Source organism: Phyllobates terribilis, unplaced genomic scaffold (assembly GCF_046119375.1).
Source record: "Phyllobates terribilis strain yellow unplaced genomic scaffold, ASM4611937v1 Scaffold_29__1_contigs__length_15306474, whole genome shotgun sequence".
In the NCBI taxonomy this organism is placed as follows: Eukaryota; Metazoa; Chordata; class Amphibia; order Anura; family Dendrobatidae; genus Phyllobates; species Phyllobates terribilis.
In genome coordinates, this window is record NW_027362789.1 from 5,840,818 (window position 1) to 5,866,341 (window position 25,524).

At 50.6% G+C, this 25,524-nt stretch overlaps 2 protein-coding genes across 2 annotated transcripts in view; one reads left to right on the top strand and one right to left on the bottom strand.

Moving 5' to 3' along the window:
- The window catches only part of LOC141178688 (gastrula zinc finger protein XlCGF66.1-like), a 47,075-nt gene extending 22,541 nt beyond the window's left edge, over window positions 1-24,534 (bottom strand). Inside the window, exons 1-2 of the mRNA XM_073660574.1 lie at window positions 24,157-24,534; window positions 4,423-4,665 (exon numbers count right to left, since the gene is read on the bottom strand). The gene's annotated coding sequence lies outside the window, so the exon portion shown is untranslated. The remainder of the gene's footprint in view (window positions 1-4,422; window positions 4,666-24,156) is intronic.
- Window positions 6,935-25,524, top strand: part of LOC141178595 (uncharacterized) — a 43,255-nt gene continuing 24,665 nt past the window's right edge. The window contains exon 1 of the mRNA XM_073660477.1: window positions 6,935-6,996. The gene's annotated coding sequence lies outside the window, so the exon portion shown is untranslated. The remainder of the gene's footprint in view (window positions 6,997-25,524) is intronic.

Sequence of the window (25,524 nt, forward strand, 5' to 3'; positions counted from 1 at the left end):
TCCATATAATGCCCCATGTAGGATGTTACCTCTCCCTCCATATAATGCCCCATGTAGGATGTTACCTCTCCCCCCATATAATGCCCCATGTAGGATGTCACCTCTCCCCCATATAATGCCCCATGCAGGATGTCACCTCTCCCCCATATAATGCCCCATGTAGGATGTCACCTCTCCCCCATATAATGCCCCATGTAGGATGTCACCTCTCCCCCCATATAATGGCCCATGCAGGATGTCACCTCTCCCCCCATATAATGGCACATGCAGGATGTCACCTCTCCCCCCATATAATGGCCCATGCAGGATGTCACCTCTCCCCCCATATAATGCCCCATGTAGGATGTTACCTCTCCCCCCATATAATGCCCCATGTAGGAGGTTACCTCTCCCCCCATATAATGCCCCATGTAGGATGTCACCTCTCCCCCATATAATGCCCCATGTAGGATGTCACCTCTCCCCCATATAATGCCCCATGTAGGATGTTACCTCTCCCCCCATATAATGCCCCATGTAGGATGTTACATCTCCCCCCATATAATGCCCCATGCAGGATGTCACCTATCCCCCATATAATGCCCCTATGGCCCCATACAAAAAAAAAAAAAAAATCCAATACTCACCTCACTGCTTCTCTGGACTCCAGCGTAGGCCGCATCTTCACGCTGTGCGCTGTGATCAGTCAGGAGAGAGCGCGGTGTAAAGACGTCACCGCGCCCTCTGACCTGAGACGTCACAGGGCATCAGCAGAAGACACGGGAGCTGCTGCGCAGGCACGGGGAGGGGTAAGTATGACGCCGGGTGCCGGGGTCCTGATCGAGCGGGGGGAGGGACGGGAAGAGAGGAGAGGGGAGGGGAGAGGAAAGGAGGGGAGGGGAGAGGAGGGGAAGGGCGTCACACTTGTCCTCGGGAGATAAGCGGCTGTAGCCGCTAATCTTCTGATGATAGCCGCTTGTAGGTCAGCGGCTCATACGGTCGGGGGACTTATGCTGCGAGCAGCCGGCTGCATCGCCGCTGACCTCCGTGCCTCACATGAGCCGCTAATGGCCGCCATGTTTTTCTGAAATGCCGCGTCGCTGATTGGCCGGGGCTGGACCAATCAGCGACCCGGGATTTCCAGGACAGACAGACAGACGGGATAAGACAATTATATAGATAGATGCATTGAAAACTGGACTAACAATATATATATATATACTTAAAGCTAGAAAAATTACAAGCTCAATGACTTTCTGTGGATGTATATAAACAGATGTAAGCAATGATGCTGCTGAATAATTGATACAGTCACTACCTTACCCTATCCTGTACCTAAACAAAGCGGATACTGCCTAGCTGCGGAGGTTAGCACCCTCAACAATGGTGCACTGTACCTCAGAAGCTCTAGTTAATGCTGATATATATCAAAAAATACACTGATACATTAAATAGGACCAGATATGTCTCCAGGTATATATAAAGGAAAGGGTATGATAGTCATCAGATAACGGTTCAATAATCTGCCTCGATGCGTTTTCCCAACAGCTTCATCAGGAGGCTTGATACAGCAATGATAATTCATGATGTTCAGCATAGTGAGTCTAATAGCCAGGTGTCCATGTATAAATATCCCACTTCATCTAAAACCCCTCCCAGACTAGGAGACCCATTCCCATTCCTTGAGGTGAATTGTCAAAGGACATATAGAATGGAGTCTGTCAATAATAATGTACTGCGCCTGCGCTACTTCTCATGAGCTAGAGGTCCGATAATGTCCGTCCCCTAGTGTGCATGTCCGGAAGTGACGTGTTTTACACTGAAAAGCAAGATAAACTGTTTTCCGCCGCGCCACTCGTACCTGTGACTGCGCATGCCCGTAGATATGTGTTCCACGCCGGAGAGCATAATGGCCTATATGTGTCCGGACCATCATCCTTGTCAGTAAAGTAACATATGATTAAAGGGTTTCTGTTTACCTGTGTGTTGTATCCTGTCACCTGATTACAGGGGCATAATTGGGGCATTACACTGTGTGGGGGCATCATACATACTGCATAAGGGGCATTACACTGTGTGGGGGCATCATACATACTGCATAAGGGGCATTACACTGTGTGGGGGCATCATACATACTGCATAAGGGGCATTACACTGTGTGGGGGCATCATACATACTGCATAAGGGGCATTACACTGTGTGGGGGCATCATACATACTGCATAAGAGCCATAATGGGGGCATTACACTGTGTGAGGGAATCATACATACTGCATAAGGGGCATTACACTGTGTGGGGGCATCATACATACTGCATAAGAGCCATAATGGGGGCATTACACTGTGTGGGGGCATCATACATACTACATAAGGGGCATTACACTGTATGGGGGCATCATACATACTGCATAAGGTGCATAATGGGGGCATAACACTGTGTGGGGGCATCATACATACTACATAAGGGGCATTATGGGGGCATCATACATCCTGCATAAGGGGCATAATGGGGGCATTACACTGTGTGGGGGCATCATACATCCTGCATAAGGGGCATAATGGGGGCATTACACTGTGTGGGGGCATCATACATCCTGCATAAGGGGCATAATGGGGGCATTACACTGTGTGGGGGCATCATACATCCTGCATAAGGGGCATAATGGGGGCATTACACTGTGTGGGGGCATCATACATCCTGCATAAGGGGCATATTGGGGGCATAACACTGTGTGGGGGCATCATACATCCTGCATAAGGGGCATAATGGGGGCATTACACTGTGGGGGGCATCATACATCCTGCATAAGGGGCATAATGGGGGTATTACACTGTGGAGCATCATACATCCTGCATAAGGGGCATAATGGGGGCATTACACTGTGTGGGGGCATCATACATCCTGTATAAGGGGCATAATGGGGGCATTACACTGTGGGGGCAGTAAAGGGGTCCTGTACTATGAGAACAATACGTTTCCTCCCTTCCTGTCTCCATAGTTGGGTCGTATGTATCTATTACAGGAAACAGAACAAAAACCTTATGATTCTTATAAAGGGGCAACACAAGACCCCAAAAGAGTCCCCGTGCTGAAGGGGTTAATGCCCCCTGCGCCCAGTAATGGGGTCTCCACATACCTCCACCTGCAGAGCCGCCACCACATATATGGCTGCTCTGTGCGCACAGGAGCTGTGATGACGTCACAGGAGGGGAGGAGTCAGGGGTCACATGATCAGGGGCCTCAGTGGATGCAGGACTCTGCTGTGCTGGTTGTCATGGTGCTGGATGAGCTGAAGTTTATGTGTGGGGTCAGGAGGGGTTTACAGTGTGGATGTAGCAGAGCCACGTGTGTACGAGGCGTACGGAGCAGAGCCGCGCGTGTACGAGGCGTACGGAGCGGAGCCGCGCGTGTACGAGGCGTACGGAGCGGAGCCGCGCGTGTACGAGGCGTACGGAGCGGAGCCGCGCGTGTACGAGGCGTACGGAGCGGAGCCGCGCGTGTACGAGGCGTACGGAGCGGAGCCGCGCGTGTACGAGGCGTACGGAGCGGAGCCGCGCGTGTACGAGGCGTACGGAGCGGAGCCGCGCGTGTACGAGGCGTACGGAGCGGAGCCGCGCGTGTACGAGGCGTACGGAGCGGAGCCGCGCGTGTACGAGGCGTACGGAGCGGAGCCGCGCGTGTACGAGGCGTACGGAGCGGAGCCGCGCGTGTACGAGGCGTACGGAGCGGAGCCGGGCGTGTACGAGGCGTGCGGAGCCGGGCGTGTACGAGGCGTGCGGAGCCGGGCGTGTACGAGGCGTGCGGAGCCGGGCGTGTACGAGGCGTGCGGAGCCGGGCGTGTACGAGGCGTGCGGAGCCGGGCGTGTACGAGGCATGCGGAGCCGGGCGTGTACGAGGCATGCGGAGCCGGGCGTGTACGAGGTGTAAGGAGTGGAGCCGCGCGTGTACGAGGCGTACGGAGCGGAGACGTGTGTACGAGGCGTGCGGAGCGGAGCCGGGCATGTACGAGGCGTACGGAGCGCAGCCGGGCGTGTACGAGGCGTACGGAGCGCAGCCGGGCGTGTACGAGGCGTACGGAGCGCAGCCGGGCGTGTACGAGGCGTACGGAGCGGAGCCGGGCGTGTACGAGGCGTACGGAGCGGAGCCGGGCGTGTACGAGGCGTACGGAGCGGAGCCGGGCGTGTACGAGGCGTACGGAGCCGGGCGTGTACGAGGCGTGCGGAGCGGATGCTGCCCCTCTCCAGGAGCGATCACAGCAGCACGGCATGAGACGTTCTTGTACTACACTGACTGTCCTGACAGAACACAGCTCGTCAGGACATAGCCCCGACCTCCAGCGATAGCTGGACAGTCCCATTGGATCGGGGACGGTTGGGGGGTTTCTGTATATAAGTTGTGTGTGAGAATTGTAGAATTATTAATGTCTTACATAAAAGGATGTACCTGAGTGTTTGTGCCGGGGTCCACATGCATGGAGGGGTTGAGGCGGTGCTGGCTGTATTATGCAGACGGCATCTGCCTGTAACAGTAGTAACCAGAAACTACTAGAAACTCTGCACCAAAATGAAGCAAATCCTTATTCTGGGAACTTCGCCTTGTACGTAACACCCCCGGATCCGGTACAAGCCGGGCAGATGTTCTCATTCATGTCATTTTCTGCTTAAGGTTCTGCGGTTTTCTGGCCAACTATAAAAAAGAAAAAGCGTAAAACAATATTTGTTTCTGCTGCATTGACATAAGTACAATCTTTCATTACATATAAATCTATTACACGTCGGGTCAATGCTGTAAAGGACAGTAAAGTGCCATGGTTGTGGTTGTGGTTTTTGGGTCTCTCTACTTCCCTCCCAAAAATGCAATCAGAAACTTGTAACTACTGATCTCTCCACAAGAAGAAGCCGACAACTCCATCAATGGAATCATTTTATAAAATTAGGTCTTCGCAAGATGAAAATGGTCTCACAAACCACATTTTTTTTTAAATGTTCATAAAAAAAATAATAATAACCTTACTTTGATTTTTTCCCCATTTTTCAATACTTTATGAGCTAAATTGAATGTTCTCATTCCAAACAACAACTAGTCCCACAAAACACAAGCCCTCCGTCTATGTTAATGAAAAAACAAAGTTATATTTTTTGGGAAAAAGGGGAGGAAAAAAAACAACAATTGGTCTTGTCAGAATAATGTAATTGCTATATATATATATTTTTTTAAAATTGAAAAATTTTACCTAAAAATTGTGATCTGTTATAATATTATCATTCTTCATGCGAGATTAATCATTAGTCTGTAAATAAATCCAAACATCTGGAAGATGTAGAACAATATATCTGTGATCCTCTTCTGCCAGGATAAGCGCCTCCTTTCTGTCCTTTCTGTGATTGAGAAAACGCTTGAAAGATTCAGAAAGTCCGATGAGTTTTTGGAGCTTATTGTAAAGGGCCTTAATGACGACCTGGGAAAGAAACCACCAGAAACAAAGGATCCAACCAGGTAAGTTCTAATGATCCCATCTGATAAAATGATCAGCTTTATTTCCATGGGATTGTTCTGTAGAAGAGATGGGACCTGCAGCATTTTGATCCTGAACTTCACTATGTATAGATGTAGCAAAGCTTCATGTGACAATTCACACACCGCAGTGATAAATTGTCTCAGAAGGTTAGCTCTCAGAACAGAATTAACATCACTTATAGTGGAACTAAACTTACAATTTATTTTCAGAATTGTGAAAATTCTGGCACTTTGCAAAGCACTTCATTAGTTTCTTTGGTGTCATATCCATAAAATGATCATATTAAAGTGGCCTCCAGACCCTGCTTTTCCCCAGTGCAGGAGCGTTGCTGGGGTCCTAAGAGATCAGGGACCCCAGCCCCAAAGTACATGTTTCCCCATATAACCTCCCTGCCACTTAATAAGAGGATTTATACATATAGAATTACAGTATACCACTGTTACTAATCTAAAATACACTATACAAAGACCAATATTCCCAAAATTACTACTATCCAAGGCCAAAATGCTACTGCTACACAATGTCCTCTACCATCACCACCACACAGTGAGTCCATATATGAAAGAAAACCCCGCAGGGTAAAAGACCATCAAAGGAGTCCAGGGAGTATAAAATCTATCATATTTATTCAGCAATAGAAAAATATGTGTTGTGTCCCTTCCCCCATCATCCTATGTGATTGTTAGACATGTAAGCCAAAAAAAGCAAGGCACGCAAGGAAGGGGCCATTCCAGGTATAATGGCTGTCTATAGTATCATCATGGGTATACTAAAATATCCCAAAATAGACACTGCATATATTCCACTGGGGGCAACAGTCATCATATACAGGTGCATCTAACTAAATTACAATATCATCAAAAAGTTAATTTATTTCAGTTCTTCAATACAAAAAGTTAAACTCATATATTATATAGAGTCATTACAGACAGAGAGATCTATTTCAAGCGTCTATTTCTGTTAATGTTGACGATTATGGCTTACAGCCAATGAAAACACTAAGGCTGCGTGCACACGATGCGTTTTTCATGCGTTTCCGCTGCTGAATTTCCGCAGCGGAAACGCATGGTAATCCGCACCCCATGGTCCCCAATGGCATTCCGCAATGTCAATGCACATGCTGCGGATTTTTCCGCAGCGTTTCTGCAGCGCTCATAAATCCGCAGCATGTTCATTAATTTTGTGGAAGCGCCGCCATTGACTTGCATTGAGACGCATAGAATCCGTGTCTGTACATTTGTACACGCGGATTATATGCGTTTCAATGTGCGGATGGTACCCAGGTCTGGAGGAGAGAAGACTCTCATCCAGACCTGGGTACCATTGTACCTGTAAAAAAAAGAATAAAATAAAGTTTATATTCACCTGTCCGGCGGCCCCTGCAGCGCTTCTCCTTCCAGGACCTGAGATGACGTCGTGGTCATGTGACCGCAGCCTGTCTCACGAGATGCCGGCAAGCCAGGAAGGAGCGCGACAGCACACGGGGCGGGGCATCGGCGGTAAGTATAGCTTTATTTTTTTTATTTTTACGGTCACACTGTATAAATCATATGGCTGCTCTGTGCGCACAGGAGCTGTGATGAGGTCACAGGAGGGGAGGAGTCAGGGGTCACATGATCAGGGGCCTCAGTGGATGCAGGACTCTGCTGTGCTGGTTGTCATGGTGCTGGATGAGCTGAAGTTTATGTGTGGGGTCAGGAGGGGTTTACAGTGTGGATGTAGCAGAGCCGCATGTGTACGAAGTGTACGGAGCAGAGCCGTGTGTGTACGAGGCGTACGGAGCGGAGCCGCGTGTGTACGAGGCGTACGGAGCGGAGCCGCGCGTGTACGAGGCGTACGGAGCGGAGCCGCGCGTGTACGAGGCGTACGGAGCGGAGCCGCGCGTGTACGAGGCGTACGGAGCGGAGCCGCGCGTGTACGAGGCGTACGGAGCGCGGCCGCGCGTGTACGAGGCGTACGGAGCGGAGCCGCGCGTGTACGAGGCGTACGGAGCGGAGCCGCGCGTGTACGAGGCGTACGGAGCGGAGCCGCAGGTGTACGAGGCGTACGGAGCGGAGCCGCAGGTGTACGGAGCCGAGCTGTGTGTACGAGGTTTAAGGAGCGGAGCCGGGTGTGTACGAGGTGTACGGAGCGGAGCCGCCTGTGTACGAGGTGTATGGAGCGGAGCCGGGTGTGTACGAGGCGTACGGAGCGGAGCCACGCGTGTACTTGGGGTACGGAGCGGAGCCGCGCGTGTACGAGGCGTACGGAGCGGAGCCACGCGTGTACGAGGCGTACGGAGCGGAGCCGTGCGTGTACGAGGTGTACGGAACCGAGCTGTGTGTACGAGGTTTACGGAGCAGAGCCGTGCGTGTACGAGAGGTGCGGAGCCGGGTGTGTACGAGGCGTACGGAGCGGAGCCGCGTGTTTACGAGGCGTACGGAGCGGAGCTGTGTGTACGAATGTGTACGGAGCGGAGCCGTGCGTGTACGAGGTGTACGGAGCGGAGCTGTGTGTACGAGGTGTACGGAGCGGAGCCGCCTGTGTACGAGGTGTACGGAGCGGAGCCGTGTGTACGAGGTGTACGGAGCGGAGCAGTGTGTGTATGAGGTATACGGAGAGGAGATGTGTGTGTATGAGGTGTACGTAGTGGAGCCGCGTGTGTACGAGGTGTACGTAGCGGAACCGCGTGTACGTAGCGGAGCCGCGTGTGTACGAGGCGTACGGAGCGGAGCCGCGTGTGTACGAGGTGTACGGAGCGGAGCTGTGTGTACGAGGTGTACGGAGCGGAGCCGCCTGTGTACGAGGTGTACGGAGCGGAGCCGTGTGTACGAGGTGTACGGAGCGGAGCAGTGTGTGTATGAGGTATACGGAGAGGAGATGTGTGTGTATGAGGTGTACGTAGTGGAGCCGCGTGTGTACGAGGTGTACGTAGCGGAACCGCGTGTACGTAGCGGAGCCGCGTGTGTACGAGGCGTACGGAGCGGAGCCGCGTGTGTACGAGGCGTACGGAGCGGAGCCGCGTGTGTACGAGGCGTACGGAGCGGAGCCGCGCGTGTACGAGGCGTACGGAGAGGAGATGTGTGTGTACGGAGAGGAGATGTGTGTGTATGAGGTATACGGAGCGGAGCTGTGTGTGTATGAGGTATACGGAGAGGAGATGTGTGTGTATGAGGTGTACGGAGCGGAGCCGTGTTAGTACGAGGTGTACGGAGCGGAGCAGTGTGTGTACGGAGCGGAGCCATGTTAGTACTAGGTGTAAGGAGCGGAGCCGTGTGTGTACGATGTATACGGAGTGGAGCCGCGCGGGTACGAGGTCTACCGAGCGGATACGTGTGTGTACGAGGTGTACGGAGCCATGTATGTACGGAGCCGTGTGTGTACAGAACCATGTATGTACGGAGCCATGTGTGTACGAGGTGTACAGAGCGGAGCCGTGTGTGTACGGAGTGGAGCTGTATGTATGCAAGGTGTACGGAGCGGAGCCGTGTGTCCCGGATTTCTCCTTTAGTTATTATTATTTTCTTATTTTTTTATGGAAATTACAGTAAAATGTCCCCAATCCCTTTTTCTCCTTTCTCCCAATCCATAATGCTGGGGTAAAATTATCTCTACAGTGACCCCTGTACAGGAGTATTAGGGCTCCAGCGACATCACATCTATTATACAGAGAATAGCGCTATCTCCACAGCTCTGTACACAAGGACATAGAGATCAGACAAAGTCCTCATATTCAGGCAGCTTCTATTTTACTCCAACCCTCTTTATAAGAACAAGATCATTATACCGAGCAGAGAAGCTCCAGGGACAAAGACCCCGTCTGGTCCTAATATTAGGGTGAACACTTTGGTATGTTCACTAGTTGCCTGCTCCTGGCCTAATGGATATGATCAAGTGCATGCAAGAAAGAATAACATCAGACACACACAGTCGGATGTAAGCCCTCCTTGATCAGCTATGGCACAGCTCCAAGTGTCCTTTATTCAACTCCAACATAGATTTATATAAACTCTGTATATGGGCTCGGTTAGCCCCAGAATGTAACCAGATGTATTGATTGGTTAGTCCACGGGGAGTGGTCCTTAAGGTCATCAAGGGGCGTGATCCATGAGGTCATCAGTGGGCATGGTCAATGAGCCCATCGGGGGCGTAGTCCATTAGGTCATCAGGGTGGGTTGGTCCATGAGGTCATCAAGAGGCGTGATCCATGAGGTCATCAGGGGGTGTGGTCAATGAAGTCATTAGGGGGCATAGTTCATGAGGTCATCATGGTGGGTTGGTCCATGAGGTCAGGGAGCATGATCCATGCGATGTGTCACTCTGTGGTTGGTTAGTCCTTCTATAGAATGCTGCTTCCTCCCAGAACAGAGCATGGTGTGATGAAACAGGAGATGGCAGCCATCTTTTGATCTAAACAAGCTTATGTAAGGTGAAATAATACACTTTGTGGGTCTTTTCTCTCAATCTCCTGTGTCTTGAGGTTAATTAAGTATTTGAGTCTATTGCTCTCCTCAACAGTCCCCCCTAAATACTTTATTAATCTTATGTCCCCACTGTGGTTCCCTCACCCATCAGTGTTAAGTGTCACTATAACATCAGAGGCTTCATGGCAATATGGATGCTATGGACATCAGAGAATGTGTGACCAATTATGAGTATTTCAGTATGTATATAGGAGCTCGCTACCCGCGTCCTTGGGACTTTCCTACCTGCTTCACCTCAGTTCCCTACCTGGATACCCACAATTTTATCACAACACTAATGAACCTTCTTGTCTCTGGTCCATATTATACCACCAGGGATTCTTTGGTAATATTTCCCTTTATAGATGAACCTAATCACCTTGATAATAGCATAATGGTTTGTGCATCGCTGGTCAACATTTCATGCCATACCAGAAGTATATCCAAAGGAAATTAACACAACAAACACAAACTTGCATACACCTACTATAACTGCCTACTTGGGGACTGTAAAAGACTGAAGGGGGCCTAGCTGTTCTATATCTACAGAATAGCTAACCTCTTGAGCTAGTAAAGTGGGCACTGATGTTTCTACTCCTTTCTCGATCATCTTCCTTACACAAGGAAGAACACAACAAACAATAATAGCTGCAATAATTAAGACGACAAGGATTACAACACCTATCTGAGCTAGCCAGCTCTGCCATCCATTCATCCACGAAAAGTATTGGTCCCAAGGATCTTCTACACCTGAATTCCTTTTTAATTCTTTTTGTAGAGAATTCAGCTTTTTTATGGCTACTGTAACCTTCCCGGTGGGACCTGTATTATCTGGAATATAGGTACAACATGCAGATTTCACCATTTTGCAAAAATCTCCTTTTTCTGCTAATATGTAAAAGGCCATTCTGTTTTGAAACGCCAATATCGATGTAGGGCCTAGTTGGTCTGCTAAACCTTAAAGAGCTTCTCTAGTGTAATTGACAAATCTCTATTGATTATAATAGATGTAATTGATCCAGTCTACATTTTTATTTATGGTCACTAGGGGTAAGATACAGTAAATGATTTGAAACCTGCTTTGACTTGATCTCTGGCTTTAAATTCATCCGGTACCCCCCCTTGGAACACCTATGGCATCAATATAAATGTGGGGGTCGAAACTGCCTTTTGGTTCTGAAATGGTTTCCCTTTTTGTTCTGTGGAGATCTTCTGAAGTTAGGGCTTCCCTACCTTCTGCTGCTGTGTAGAAGGGCATTATGGCTTTGGCTAGTGTACATTCTCCTATCCATTCTCCTTCTAAATAAGTTCTGATCTTCATGTCTCCACATATCCAGAAAACATCAGAAATAGACTGGATTTGGTTGATCAGGTCTCCTCTGGTTGCATTACTATATCTTCTGCAATATCCCTTTGTGAAATTACCCAAAAATGTGCTCCCTTTGGTGCTGGTATAATAGGTGTATTTTCCCGGGTATATGGTAATGCCAGGTTAGGTGTTTCTGTGACTATGGGGTACTTCTTTTTCCAGTTTTCGCAATTCATTCCGTCAAGGGATTTGTTAGTGAACAGACTCAGAAAACATTTTTCCACATCTGGCGGTAAGTCTAGAGGGACAGATCCCAAGTGGGGTCTCGCTCCCTCACAGACAAAGCAATTGGATATATTATATTGATTGGCTGTATATTTCATCCACTTCAACCATAAGTTGGTCTCAGTGTACCCCGTTTCAACGGCAAGAACATCTTCAAATGTGGGTTTTGCAACGGCTATCATTTTGTTAAATTTTTGAATATGGAACATTATGGAGTTTGAGTGTGTATTTGTAGCGTCGGCGTCCCTGCCTCCTGATAGGCAGGGACGCCGTTCCCCTCACCTCTCCGCTCCGTGCCCGGCGGCTTCCTCCCGCTCTGCTGGCAGCGAGCGCTGCTTCCCGGCTTCTGTGCTTAGGGCGCGCGCGCGCCCGCTCCCCCTCTCTTAAAGGGGCCGCGCGCGCCGTTCTAAGGAGTCCCCGGCCAATGCCCGGAGGACCTCACCATATATAAGGCACCTCCTCCAAAATGGAGGTGCCCGAGCAATGTTGTTGCAAAGCCTTTCAACTCTGCTTCAGCCCTCAGGTCCCGTTACCAGATACCTGCCAGATTCCTGCTCGATACCTGCCTGATACTTGTCTATCGACTTGCATTCCTGCAGTCCGACAGTCTGACTACCAGCCCTGCCAGTCTGTCTATGGATCAGTCTGCCCACTCACCTGGGAGCGCTCACCTGCTACCTGCCTGCTAGCCTACCTGGAGGCTCTGCCGTCACGTGCCGTGACCACCTGCCTGTCCAGAGACTCTTGCCCGCTCAACTGGGAGCGCTCACCTGCTACTTGCCTGCTAGCCTACCTGGAGGCTCTGCCGTCACGTGCTGTGACCATCTGCCTGTCCAGAGACTCTTGCCCGCTCACCTGGGAGCACTCACCTGCTACCTGCCTGCTAGCCTACCTGGAGGCTCTGCCGTCACGTGCCGTGACCACCTGCCTGTCCAGAGACTCTTACCCGCTCACCTGGGAGCGCTCATCTGCTACCTGCCTGCTAGCCTACCTGGAGGCTTAGCCGTCTCTTGCTGTGACCACCGGCCTGTCCCGAGACTCTCCCCCGCTCACCTGGGAGCGTCCACCTGCTGCCTGCCTGCTAGCCTACCTGGAGGCTCTGCCGTCACTTGCCGTGACCACCCGCCTGTCAAGAGACTGTCCCCGTCACTTACCGTGACCTCCTGCCCTTCTACCCAGAGACTGTCCCCGTCACTTGCCGTGACCTCCTGCCCTTCTACCCAGAGACTGTCCCCGTCACTTGCCGTGACCTCCTGCTCTTCTACCCAGAGACTGTCCCCGTCACTAGCCGTGACTACCTGCCCGCCTTCCCTGGGAGCCACCCGCTTCCTTACAAGGACTGCCCCCTTGTATAGTTGCTCAGAGGTTCCACCTCCCAGACCCGTTACAGTATTATTATCTTTCGTTGACATTTCTTTTACGTCCCCTAATTTGAACATACCCAGCTGGGCACAACTGGCACACACACCATATACAGTACAGACCAAAAGTTTGGACACACCTTCTCATTTAAAGATTTTTCTGTATTTTAATGACTATGAAAATTGTACATTTACGCTGAAGGCATCAAAACTATGAATTAACACATGTGGAATTATATACTTAACAAAAAAGTGTGAAACCACTGAAAATATGTCTTATATTCTAGGTTCTTCAAAGTAGCCACCTTTTGCTTTGATGACTGCTTTGCACACTTTTGGCATTCTCTTGATGAGCTTCAAGAGGTAGTCACCGGAAATGGTCTTCCAACAATCTTGAAGGAGTTCCCAGAGATGCTTAGCACTTGTTGGCCCTTTTGCCTTCACTCTGCGGTCCAGCTCACCCCAAACCATCTCGATTGGGTTCAGGTCTGGTGACTGTGGAGGCCAAGGCATCTGGCTTAGCACTCCATCACTCTCCTCCTTGGTCAAATAGCCCTTACACAGCCTGGAGATGTGTTTGGGGTCATTGCCCTGTTGAAAAATAAATGATGGTCCAACTAAACGCAAACCGGATGGAATAGCATGCCGCTGCAAGATGCTGTGGTAGCCATGCTGGTTCTGTATGCCTTCAATTTTGAATAAATCCCCAACAGTGTAACCAGCAAAGCACCCCTACACCATCACACCTCCTCCTCCATGCTTCACGATGGGAACCAGGCATGTAGAGTCCATCTGTTCACCTTTTCTGCGTTGCACAAAGACACGGTGGTTGGAACCAAAGATCTCAAATTTGGACTCATCAGACCAAAGCACAGATTTCCTCTGGTCTAATGTCCATTCCTTGTGTTCTTTAGCCCAAACAAGTCTCTTCTGCTTGTTGCCTGTCCTTAGCAGTGGTTTCCTAGCAGCTGCTTTACCATGAAGGCCTGCTGCACAAAGTCTCCTCTTAACAGTTGTTGTAGAGATGTGTCTGCTGCTAGAATTCTGTGTGGCATTGACCTGGTCTCTAATCTGAGCTTCTGTTAACCTGCGATTTCTGAGGCTGGTGACTTGGATAAACTTATCCTCAGAAGCAGAGGTAACTCTTGGTCTTCCTTTCCTGGGGCGGTCCTCATGTGAGCCAGTTTCTTTGTAGCGCTTGATGGTTTTTGCAACTGCACTTGGGGACACTTTCAAAGTTTGCCCAATTTTTCGGACTGACAGACCTTCATTTCTTAAAGTAATGATGGCCACTCGTTTTTCTTTACTTAGCTGCTTTTTTCTTGCCATAATACAAATTCTAACAGTCTATTCAGTAGGACTATCTGCTGTGTATCCACCTGACTTCTGCACAACACAACTGATGGTCCCAACCCCATTTATAAGGCAAGAAATCCCACTTATTAAACCTGACAGGGCACACCTGTGAAGTGAAAACCATTTCCGGTGACTACCTCTTGAAGCTCATCAAGAGAATGCCAAGAGGGTGCAAAGCAATCATCAAAGCAAAAGGTGGCTACTTTGAAGAACCTACAATATAAGATATTTTCAGTTGTTTCACACTTTTTTGTTAAGTATATAATTCCACATGTGTTAATTCATAGTTTTGATGCCTTCAGTGTTAATGTACAATTTTCAAAGTCATGAAAATACAGAAAAATCTTTAAATGAGGTGTGTCCAAACTTTTGGTCTGTACTGTACATGTGTACCCAACAGATAGGTGCCCTTATCGCCAGGTTGATGGTTCTCCAGGTTGAGGATTAAAGGATTACATTGGCTGATGGTATCACAAGGCTTAAGAACTTTTGTATGAAAACACCAAGGTTACTTACCGGTAGCCGGTTTTTCCTGAGCCCATGACAGCACACCTTGAGAGAGGATCCGCCCCACCAAGGACAGGAAACCGTCTGAAATAAAAGGGCGGCACCTCTCCCTCGCTTCAGTTGTTTACAGAGCATTGAGAGGACCTCCCTAAACAGGTTAGGCACATAACCAACACCACAATATACATATACACACCACCCCAAACAGTGCACACCAGGGTGTGAGAAACATAGAAAAAATAAGGGGGGGAAACTACGGGTGCTGTCATGGGCTCAGGAAAAACCGGCTACCGGTAAGTAACCTTGGTGTTTTCCCCTCCCCCATGACAGCACACCTTGAGAGAATTTTGGAGAATTTATGAGCACCCTAGGGAGGGACCACCGCCTGAAGTACCCTTCTCCCAAAGGTGAGATCAGAAGAGGATAGATCCAACCGATAGTGCTTAAAGAAGGTGGATGGTGTAGACCAAGTAGCAGCCCTACATATCTGCTCGATCGAGACGTCTGCTCTCTCTGCCCAGGAGGTTGCAACGGCTCTGGTGGAATGAGCCCTCACATTGTCCGGGGCTGGAACCCCTGTGGACGTATAGGCTAAGCAAATGGCCTCCCTGAGCCACCTAGAGATGGTACCCTTGGACACCCCGTGACCTTTCCTACACCCTTTAAAGGCCAGGAACAGAGAACCGTCTTTCCTCCACAGACTAGTCATGTGAATGTACTGTAGCAGGGACCTCCTAAGATCTAGGCTATGGAACCTGACTTCCCCTGGGTTCTTGGGATTGCTGCAGAACGAGGGTAGCACAATCTCCTGACTACGGTGAAATCTAGATACCACCTTGGGAAGGTATGCTGGATCTGGCCGCAAGGTGACCCTATCCTCAAAGATTTGTGTGTAAGGAGGATTAACCGAAAGGGCCTGCAGATCACACACCCTACGGGCTGACGTTAAGGCCACTAGGAGGATGGTCTTAAGGGTGAGAATTTTTGGAGAAACCTTGTGTAGGGGTTCGAATGGTTCACTAGTAAGAGCGTTCAAGACTAAATTCAGGTCCCAAGGAGGAACAGCCATGGACCTAACCGGTCCAGCTCTGGCACAGGACTTGATAAACCTCGAGATCCACCTATTCCCAGCCAGATTACAATTGTAGAGTGCTCCCAAAGCTGAAACTTGAACCTTAAGGGTCCCTGTAGCTAGACCCAGGTCCCGCCCCTTTTGCAGAAATTCCAGGATCCCTCTGATCGGAGGTTTGCTCGATAGCGGAATATCTATAAACTCTAGGAATTTACCCCAAACCCTGCTATAAATCTTAGTTGTAATCGGTTTTCTGCTCCTCAATAAAGTAGAAACTAAGCCTGGTGAAAACCCCTTGCTACTCAATAGCGACCTCTCAAATTCCATGCCGAAAGATGGAACCCCCTGGCCTGGGCATGGAATACGGGTCCCTGCATGAGAAGGTCCGGCCTCTCTGGTAGAATCCAGGGATCTGACACCGACATTAGCCGAAGCAGAGAGAACCAAGGCCTCTTGGGCCAAAAAGGGGCTATCAAAATCACCCTGGTGCCTTCCTCCCGGATCTTCCTCACCACTACTGGAATCATCACTAATGGCGGAAAGGCATAGGCCTTCCTGAACCCCCAAGGAATCTGGAGGGCATCTACGGCATGGGGATTTTCTGCCGGATTTAGGGAGCAAAATCTCTGCACTTTTCTGTTTGCCCTTGTGGCGAACAGGTCTATGTCTGGCTGCCCCCATAACTGGACAATCTGATGGAAGACCTCCGGGTTCAACCCCCACTCCCCCTGTCTTAGGGTATGGCGGCTTAGAAAATCTGCTTTCACGTTTTCTATCCCCTTTATGTGAAGGGCGCTGAGGGATAGGAGGTTTTGCTCTGCTAGACCAAGGATCCTGTCTGCCACCACCATCAGAGGGCGTGACCTTGTCCCTCCTTGGTGATTCACATAGGCTACTGCGGTCCGGTTGTCGGACCTGACCTGGACATGGTGATTTTGGATGTGAGGGAGGAAGCCCCTGAGGGATCTTTCTACTGCCCAAAGCTCCTTTAAGTTTGAGGATGATCCCCTCTCGTGGTAAGCCCAGTGACCCTGTATTGAGAGTTCTGCCAGATGACCCCCCCATCCGGAACTGCTTGCGTCGGTCGTAACTACCCGATCTATCGATCTGGACCATTGAACGCCTGTGGTCAGATTTCCCCTGACTGTCCACCACGAAAGAGAATCTACTACTTCTGGGGAGAGAGAGAGCCTGCCTTCTAAACGCCCGTTGCAGGACCTCTGTGCTGACAGGACCTCCCACTGAAGCCGCCTCATATGCCCCTGGGCCCACATTACTGCTGGGAGACAGGCCGTCATAGAACCCAGGAGGGACATTGCCTCTCTCAGAGACATCTCTGGAGCTTGAATGGACTTTGAGACTAATGCAATTAACCTGCAGATTTTGTCCTCTGGGAGGAAGCAGGTTTGACGACGAGAGTCTAGGATTAGACCCAGAAAGGTCTGAGTCCTGGAGGGGGTTAGTCTTGATTTTTGGAAATTTACTAACCACCCCAGCTGATGCAACACTTCCGTGACCACTAGGAGCTGACCGGAGCAGTGGGCTTCTGTTTTCCCTATTATCAAGAAGTCGTCTAAATATGGCACGATCACTACATTCTTGATCCGTAGGAAGGCTGTCACTTCTGCTATTAGTTTCGTAAATATTCTCGGGGCAATGGAGAGGCCAAAGGGTAGGGCAGCAAACTGAAAATGCCTCAGCTTCCCCTGAATAAACAGGGCTACTCTCAGATACTTCTGATACTCCGGATGGATTGGGACGTGATAATATGCGTCCTTCAAGTCTGTAGCATCGGCGTCTCTGCCCCGTACTAGGCAGAGACGCCGTCCCTCTCACCTCCCCGCTCCTGGCGTGGCGTCCTCCAGCGCTTCTCTCCCCGCTGCTTCCGGCACGCGCTCCTTCTCCGGCAGTGTGCTTAGGGCGCGCGCGCTCCCCCTCTCTTAAAGGGACCGCGCGCGCCGTCCTAAGAAGTCCCCGGCCAATTGCCGGAGGACCTCCCATATTTAAGGCACCTCCTCCAAAATGGAGGTGCCCGAGCAATGTTGTAGCACTGTTCACTACTCTGCTTCAGCCCTCAGGTCCCGTTGCCAGTTACCTGCCAGATTCCTGCCAGTCTGCTGTCTAATTCCTGCCTGATATCCTGCTACCTGCCTGCTAGCCTGAGGTCCGACGGTCTGCCTTACTACTCCTGTCAGTCTGTCTATGGACCAGCTTGCCCGCTCACCTGGGAGCGCACATCTGCTACCTGCCTGCTAGCCTACCTGGAGGCTCTGCCGTCACGTGCTGTGACCACCTGCCTGTCCAGTGACTCCTGCCCGCTCACCTGGGAGCGCTCATCTACTGCCTGTCTGCTAGCCTACCTGGAGGCTCTGCCATCACGTGCTGTGACCACCCGCCTGTCCAGAGACTTCTGCCCGCTCACCTGGGAACGCTCATCTGCCGCCTGTCTGTTGGTCTTCCTGGAGGCTCCGCCGTCACATGCTGTGACCACCCGTTTATCCAGAGACTCTCGCCTGCTCACCTGGGAGCTCACGTCTACCATCAGCCGCCACAGGTCGTACCAACCCTTTACCCAGAGACTGCCCCGGTCACTTGCCGTGACCATCTGCCCGTTCATCCAGAGACTGCCCCGGTCACTTGCCGTGACCTCCTGCCCGTTCTTCTAGAGACTGTCCCGGTCACCTGCTGTGACTGCCTGCCTGGTCGCCACCCGCTCCCTTACAAGGACCGCCCCCTTGTATAGTAGCTCAGAGGTTCCACCTCCCAGACCCGTTACAGTTTGCTCGGGCCATGGAACCCGGTGGCACCCAAGCTCCCTCGCTCTCGGACCTGTGTCATGAACTGTCCCGTCAGAGGTCCCAACAGGAGTCCATCCTGGGTCACCTGCGGAAAGTCAATTCTCGCCTGGACACTCTGACTGCTCTGCCTGCAACCACCGCCAGTGCCATGACTCGCAATCCGGCAGCTCCACTGCCCACTAATAACATGGTACCCGACTATGGACCTCGGCTTCTGGCACCTCCACACTTTGCCGGCGAACCTACTTTAGCTCGGGGTTTCATAAACCAGTGCACCCTGCACTTTGAGCTATTGGCATATCAGTTCATCTCCGATCGAGCCAAGGTGGCCTTCATCATGTCCCATCTTACTGGGGAGGCACTGGCATGGCTAAATCCCCTGTGGGAGAGAGGTGATCCCCTGGTGTCCGACCTGCCGTCTTTCCTCGCTGCTTTCCGGAAAGTCTTCGATGAACCTGGACGGAAAACCTCTTCTGCCTCCTCACTGCTACGTCTCCGCCAAGGGAGTCTCACCGTGGGCCAATATGCCATACGGTTCCGCACCCTCGCTTCTGAGCTTGCCTGGGAAAATGAGGCTCTGGTGTCAGTCTTCTGGGAGGGTCTTTCCGGTCGGATTAAGGACGAGTTAGCTGGTCGGGACATTCCTACCACTCTGGATGACCTGGTGTCACTAGCTACGCGGATTGGCATCCGGTTCCAAGAACGTGCCAAAGAGACTACCCGGGAGAAAGACTTTTCTTGCTCTGCTCCTACTTCCCTGAGACCTGCCTCTCAATCAGTCACTCCGCGGGCGCCCTCGCCTGAACCTATGCAGATCGACCAGACCAAGATGGTCAAATCTCGCCAAGAATCTCGCCGAGCCGAGGGAAGCTGTTTCTATTGTGGCAGTATGGAGCACTTCATCCGTTCCCTTACAAGGACCGCCCCCTTGTATAGTAGCTCAGAGGTTCCGCCTCCCAGACCCGTTACAAAGTCTATTACAGCCATAAAGCAGTTGCGATGTAAGAGCTTCACTGCCGAGCTTACTGACTCCATCTTGAAAGTCTGGTTTTCTACTACTTGGTTCAGACTCCTGAGGTTGATGATGGTCCTTAAGGACCCGTTTGTTTTTTTTATCATGAATAGTGGGGAATAGAACCCCCTCCCTCTCTGTGTTGCTGGTACTTCGAGAAGAACCTGCTTTCCTACTAACTCTAACACTTCTGTTTCCAGGGCTAATTGTTCTTCCTGGACTTTTCGTAGGGGGGTAACCACAAAGGTCCGCCAGGGGGTCTGGCTGAACCGGATCTTCAGGCCCCCACTGATAATTTTCAGAATCCATGGGTTTGTTGTTATCGCGTCCCAAGCTGGAAAAAAGTAGGAAAGCCTTCCACCCACTTCCAGCCTGGCGTCATTGGGAGGATCTCTTCGAACTCTGAGGATGGTCCTCCAAACATGTAACCCGATTCTTTTTTGGACTTGGTTTCCCATTTCTTTTTGTCTCCCGGAGGACGACCCCGGTTAAATTTTCTCCTCCGAAAACTAAATCTTCTTGGTTCCCCCGAAAATCCCAGGAACCCTTTGGTTTTATCGCCTGCTTTTTCTAACAGGTCTTCTAACTTTTGGCCAAACAGGAGTCTACCGTCACACGGGAGGGAGCACAGTTTCTGTTTCGAAGGTAGGTCGCCTGGGCAACCCTTGAGCCACAAGGCCCGCCTGGCTGCGTTGGATAGTCCCGCTGCCCTAGCTGACAGTCTGACCGAGTCAGCTGAAGAGTCGGCCAGGAAGGCCGATGCTGTTTGTATTAAAGGTAGCTCTGCAAGTATTGCCTGTCTGGAGACCTTTTTATCTTTAAGCTGGTCTTCCAGCTGTTGGAGCCACACCATCAAGGACCTCGCCACACAGGTGCTAGCCACCGCTGGTTTTAGGCCACCTGCTGCCGCCTCCCACGTGTGGCGCAGGAAGGAGTCAGCTCTTTTATCCAGGGCATCTTTTAGGACGCCAGAGTCCTCCAAGGGCAGGGAAGATCTCTTCGATGACCTTGCCACAGTCCCGTCCACCTTGGGGATCTTATCCCAAGGTTCCGCATCCTTCTCTTCGAAGGGGTACCTTCTTTTGGAGAAGGAGGGTAAAGCCCCTGATCTCTCAGGTCTCCTCCACTCCCGGTCAATGAGGCCCTGAATCTTACTGTTCACCGGAAATGAGCGTCTCTTCTTCTCTCCCAAGCCCGCAAACATGATGTCCTCCCGGGATTTAGATGCTCTCTCTTCCTCCAGACCCATGGTTGATCTTACTGCCCTAACCAGTCTGTCTGTATTCTCAATGGGGAAGCAGGGTCTACCGCCCCCCGATGAGGAAGAGGACGATGAATCCCACTGCTCCTCGGACTGGGAGGAATCAGAGATGGAGGAAACCTCTCTACGGGGCCTTTTCTTCCCTCTAAGGAACCCCATCAGGTACCCCTGAACTTCTGCATGTACTATGGACTTTAAATTTGCAGCAAAATCCCGGGAATTCTCAGCTATGGTTTTGGTCAGCTCTGGCAAAGTGGTTTCTGCCACTCTACTGAGAGAGAAGCTTGGCAAAGGGCACACATCCTATGCTTTTGCTTGGCACTACTCTTCTTAGGCTCCTAAAAAAAGGAAGCACATAAGAGACTTCCCGTTACAAACCAGTGACATTCACGAAGCTCACTCACCCTCGGAGGTCACAAACGGGTACCGTATTCGGAGGCTGTCGCGGAACCGATGATTCCATTCTGGATGGTCCCGAGGCACTCGAAGCCTTACTCCTGCGGCTGCCACTACGATTACTCGAGCGGCTGTCTGTATACGATGCATCCCTCTGCTTTTGTTGCTGAGGTGGGGGGGTAAGCTGCTGCTCCTGGCTATCTGGATCAGCCATGTCTCAGAAGCGCACCACGCTTCAAGGATAGCTCCCCCCCCTTAAATATAGGGCCATCCAGCCTCCTCCGGTCTGTGGGCCCTCCCCCTTCCTCAGGCCGGAGCTCCGTTGAAAAAAAAAAAAAAAACGGCCTGGGACGCTCCGATGGGTGCCGCCATCTTGGATTGGCGCCGCCTCCTGACGTCACCCAGCGCGACGCGTGCCCTGCGCCGTGACGTCAGGCGCGTCACACCCGGAAGCGTTCTACACTGCAGGGGGAGGACGGCGCCGCGGTCTCCGGGAGGACAGAGCCTGCCTCACCGCGTGCGCCCCGCTTGGCGCAGAGACCCCAGGGGAAGCTGTGGACGGCGCTTCTGGGATACTGAACCCGGTGCACAGGCCAGTGCCCGCTCTTCCACACCGGGACAGCCCCAGGTAAGTCTTCTTTCCAGACAGGTTCCCCATCAAGGACAGGAAACCAACTGAAGCGAGGGAGAGGTGCCGCCCTTTTATTTCAGACGGTTTCCTGTCCTTGGTGGGGCGGATCCTCTCTCAAGGTGTGCTGTCATGGGGGAGGGGAAAAAGTGTCATCCTAGTAAGTAGGAATTTATCCTGTGGATCTTGTTTATTTAAGGCTGTGTTTGGTATATACCCCCAATCTTCACCAGTGTTCCACCCTACCGCCCTCCATGAACTACAAGTTTGTCCCCATCCATCTCCTGTAACCCATATATATTGTTGCCCTGATCTCAGCTGTGCCGGTTGACTCATTGCGGAGGGTGAGGAAACCCATTGATTATCACACTGTACTACATCGCAATAATCAAATTTGAAAGAAGCAACGTGTGCTGTGGTGTTGTAGCAGAACGTGATCACCCCCCTTGCTTGGGTGATTGCGACCTGTTGTGCTCCTACATATGAGTATAGAATGGCACAACACACAAAGTAAAGGATATGCAACATTATGTAGAAGGTTCTGATGGAGGCATGAACTTCTTACAGTGGGAGGCATGTATCCACGTCGGTCTTCCTTCAAGTTTGACTGAAGTAGCAGTGGTCAGGAGCACTTGATAGGGACCCTCAAATCTCAACTCCAGGGATGTCCTTCTGGTGAACTTCTTTACCAGCACGTAGTCACCAGGTTGGAAAGTGTGAGTACCTTCACTGAAATCTGGAATCGATGACAAAACTCGTGCATGTGTTACTGACAATTCTTTAGTGAGGGCAATGACATAATTTACAAGAGTATCACTTCCTAAGGCTAGCTGTTGTAGCGGAAGTGTTGCGAGGAGAGGTCGTTGCTTGAAGTAACTCGTGTGGACGTGCGGCTGAGTTGCCAGTGGAAGTGACAGTGGAAAGGGTCGGTGCTGGGGATGATCCAGGTGGGAGAATAGCTGGGCTCACGATGGGAGTGTTAGGTGAAAGGGTTGGTGGCCCACTGGACACCGTTGTGACAGGGAACACGGGTAAAGCCTGTTTACTTCCCAAAGGAGTATAGTACTGGCCAATAGTGATCATTACTGGGTAAAAAGGATCTGGTCTTGTGGTGTGTAGCATTGGCCTAGTATGTTCAGCACCAAAAGTCGTGTTTATATTCCTGGATTGTGCCTCACTCGATTTAGCCAGATCTACTATACATCAGTTACATGATGATATGGCTCAGTTTGTATAATCTGGGGCAACATTCCAAGATGGCCGCCGCCACATAACTCAAAACTCTGTCCTTCTTTTTCCTTTCCTCTTCTACCCAATTTTCTCTATACAAACTTTCAGAGACTCTTTCCCATGCCCTAGCAGTAGATTATCTTCTAGAGTACCTTTTCTTTCTTTTAATACACTCTTCCACTCCAGGGGTTGTAACCCCCCCCTTCAGGCATTCCACACAACTTCATAAGCTTTTTACATTGTTTTACATGACTTTTCCCTTCACGAGTCGCTACTAATGCACACGGGTCCAACTTGCCATCTGAATTTGGCTTAGTACCAATACGACAAAACTGCATTAATTTCTCCATCTTCTCTATATAGACCAAGATAAACACAAAACAAACAATAAGACGGGGGAGAATGACTCAAACCTAAGATTCTAAAGGAAAACTGAGTCTGCAGCACACACTTTCTGTCTCCGTCCAGCCTGTCTGATTTCCATATAAAAAAATAAAACACCTTGTATTAATCCAATTACCCGGCCCGAGGCCAGTCACTCACGCTAGGCTATGTGCCGAAACTCAATTTACTAATCCAATTACCAGGCCCCTTACTGAGTCACTCACTCTAGGCTACGTGCCGAAACTCAATTTACTAGGCTCCGGGCCGAGTCACTCACTCCAGGCTAAGTACCCCTACTTTCTCCACCAGAACTGAAGATCATATCACAGGCGACAAACGTGAACTGTACGACAGCCAATATCCTTTACTTCTCCAGACACCACTCAAAGACTCACTTGCTCCCTTTAAATACCAGTCAATCTCCCCTCAACACGACACATAACAGGCAGCAGGCAACTGAGCACGTGACGGTTCTTCCGCAGTTAAATGGCCAGCAGCGGAGAGACCCTTCTGCCGTGTTACAGATACCTCGAAAACCGGACACAGTCAGGCAATCTGCACAGGATACCCAGAGGAACATGGGAAACTACTACAGATTATAAAAATCAGCAGACTTACCGTGTTTGGTTATGGAGGTGATCAGTCTCCTGGCTCGGAGTATTCAGTGCGTCCTGCCGTTCCACTCGCCGGTCCTAAAGGTATAGGGCTTTCCCTCTGCTGGCCCCACGTTGGGCACCAAAAATGTTAGGGTGAACACTTTGGTATATTCACTAGTTGCCTGCTCCTGGCCTAATGGATATGATCAAGTGCATGCAAGAAAGAATAACATCAGACACACACACAGTCGGATGTAAGCCCTCCTTGATCAGCTATGGCACAGCTCCAAGTGTCCTTTATTCAACTCCAACATAGATTTATATAAACTCTGTATATGGGCTCGGTTAGCCCCAGAATGTGAGTAACTAGATGTATTGATTGGTTAGTCCAGGTGACGTGGTCTATGAGGTCATCAGGAGGCGTGATCCATTAGGTCATCAGGGGGTGTGGTCAATGAGGTAATCAGGGGGCGTAGTCCATAAGGTTATCAGGGTGGGTTGGTCTATGTGGTCATCAGGGGGCGATGTGTCGCTCTGTGGTTGGTTAGTCCTATAGAATGCAGCTTCCTCCCAGAACAGAGCATGATGTGATGAAACAGGAGATGGCAGCCATCTTTAGATCTAAACAAGCTTATGTAAGGTGAAATAATACACTTTGTGGGTCTTTTCTCTCAATCTCCTATGTCTTGAGGTTAATTAAGTATTTGAGCCTATGGCTCTCCTCAACACTCTCTCATTTGTGGCCCCAGCGTTTCTTGTAGAATAAATCTCTTTCTCATCCAGTCCTGTAGTAATGACTTTGTTATCAGGTTTTGTAGGAGGGTTCGTCTGACTCCATCTTATGTTATCAATATCTGTGCGAGAAACAAGAAATGTCCGAGCGCAGCTTTACCAAGTGTCCAGTGTCAGTTCTTCTACAGTCTGATAAAGAGCCGCGGTGTCTCCGACCGAACCTAGGGAGTATACAGCTGTATACAGCGTACACACGGCTCCGTACACACATAGCTCCGCTCCATACACCTCGTATATATACGGCTCCACTCCATACACACGGCTCCGCTCTGTACACATCGTACACACATGGCTCCGTAGATACATGGCTCTGTACACACACGGCTCCGTACACCTCGTACACACTCCTCTCTGCTCCGTACACTTCGTACACATGCGGCTCCGCTCCCTACACACGCGGCTCCGCTCCGTACACCTCGTACACACGCGGCTCTGCTCCGTACACCTCGTACACACGTGTCGCCACACCGTACACCTCGTACACACAAGACTCCGCTACTTAAATCCTCGTACACACACTTGTTCCGCTCCCTACACCTCGTACACGCACGTCTCTGCTCCGTACACCTCGTACACACGCGGCTCTGCTCCGTACACC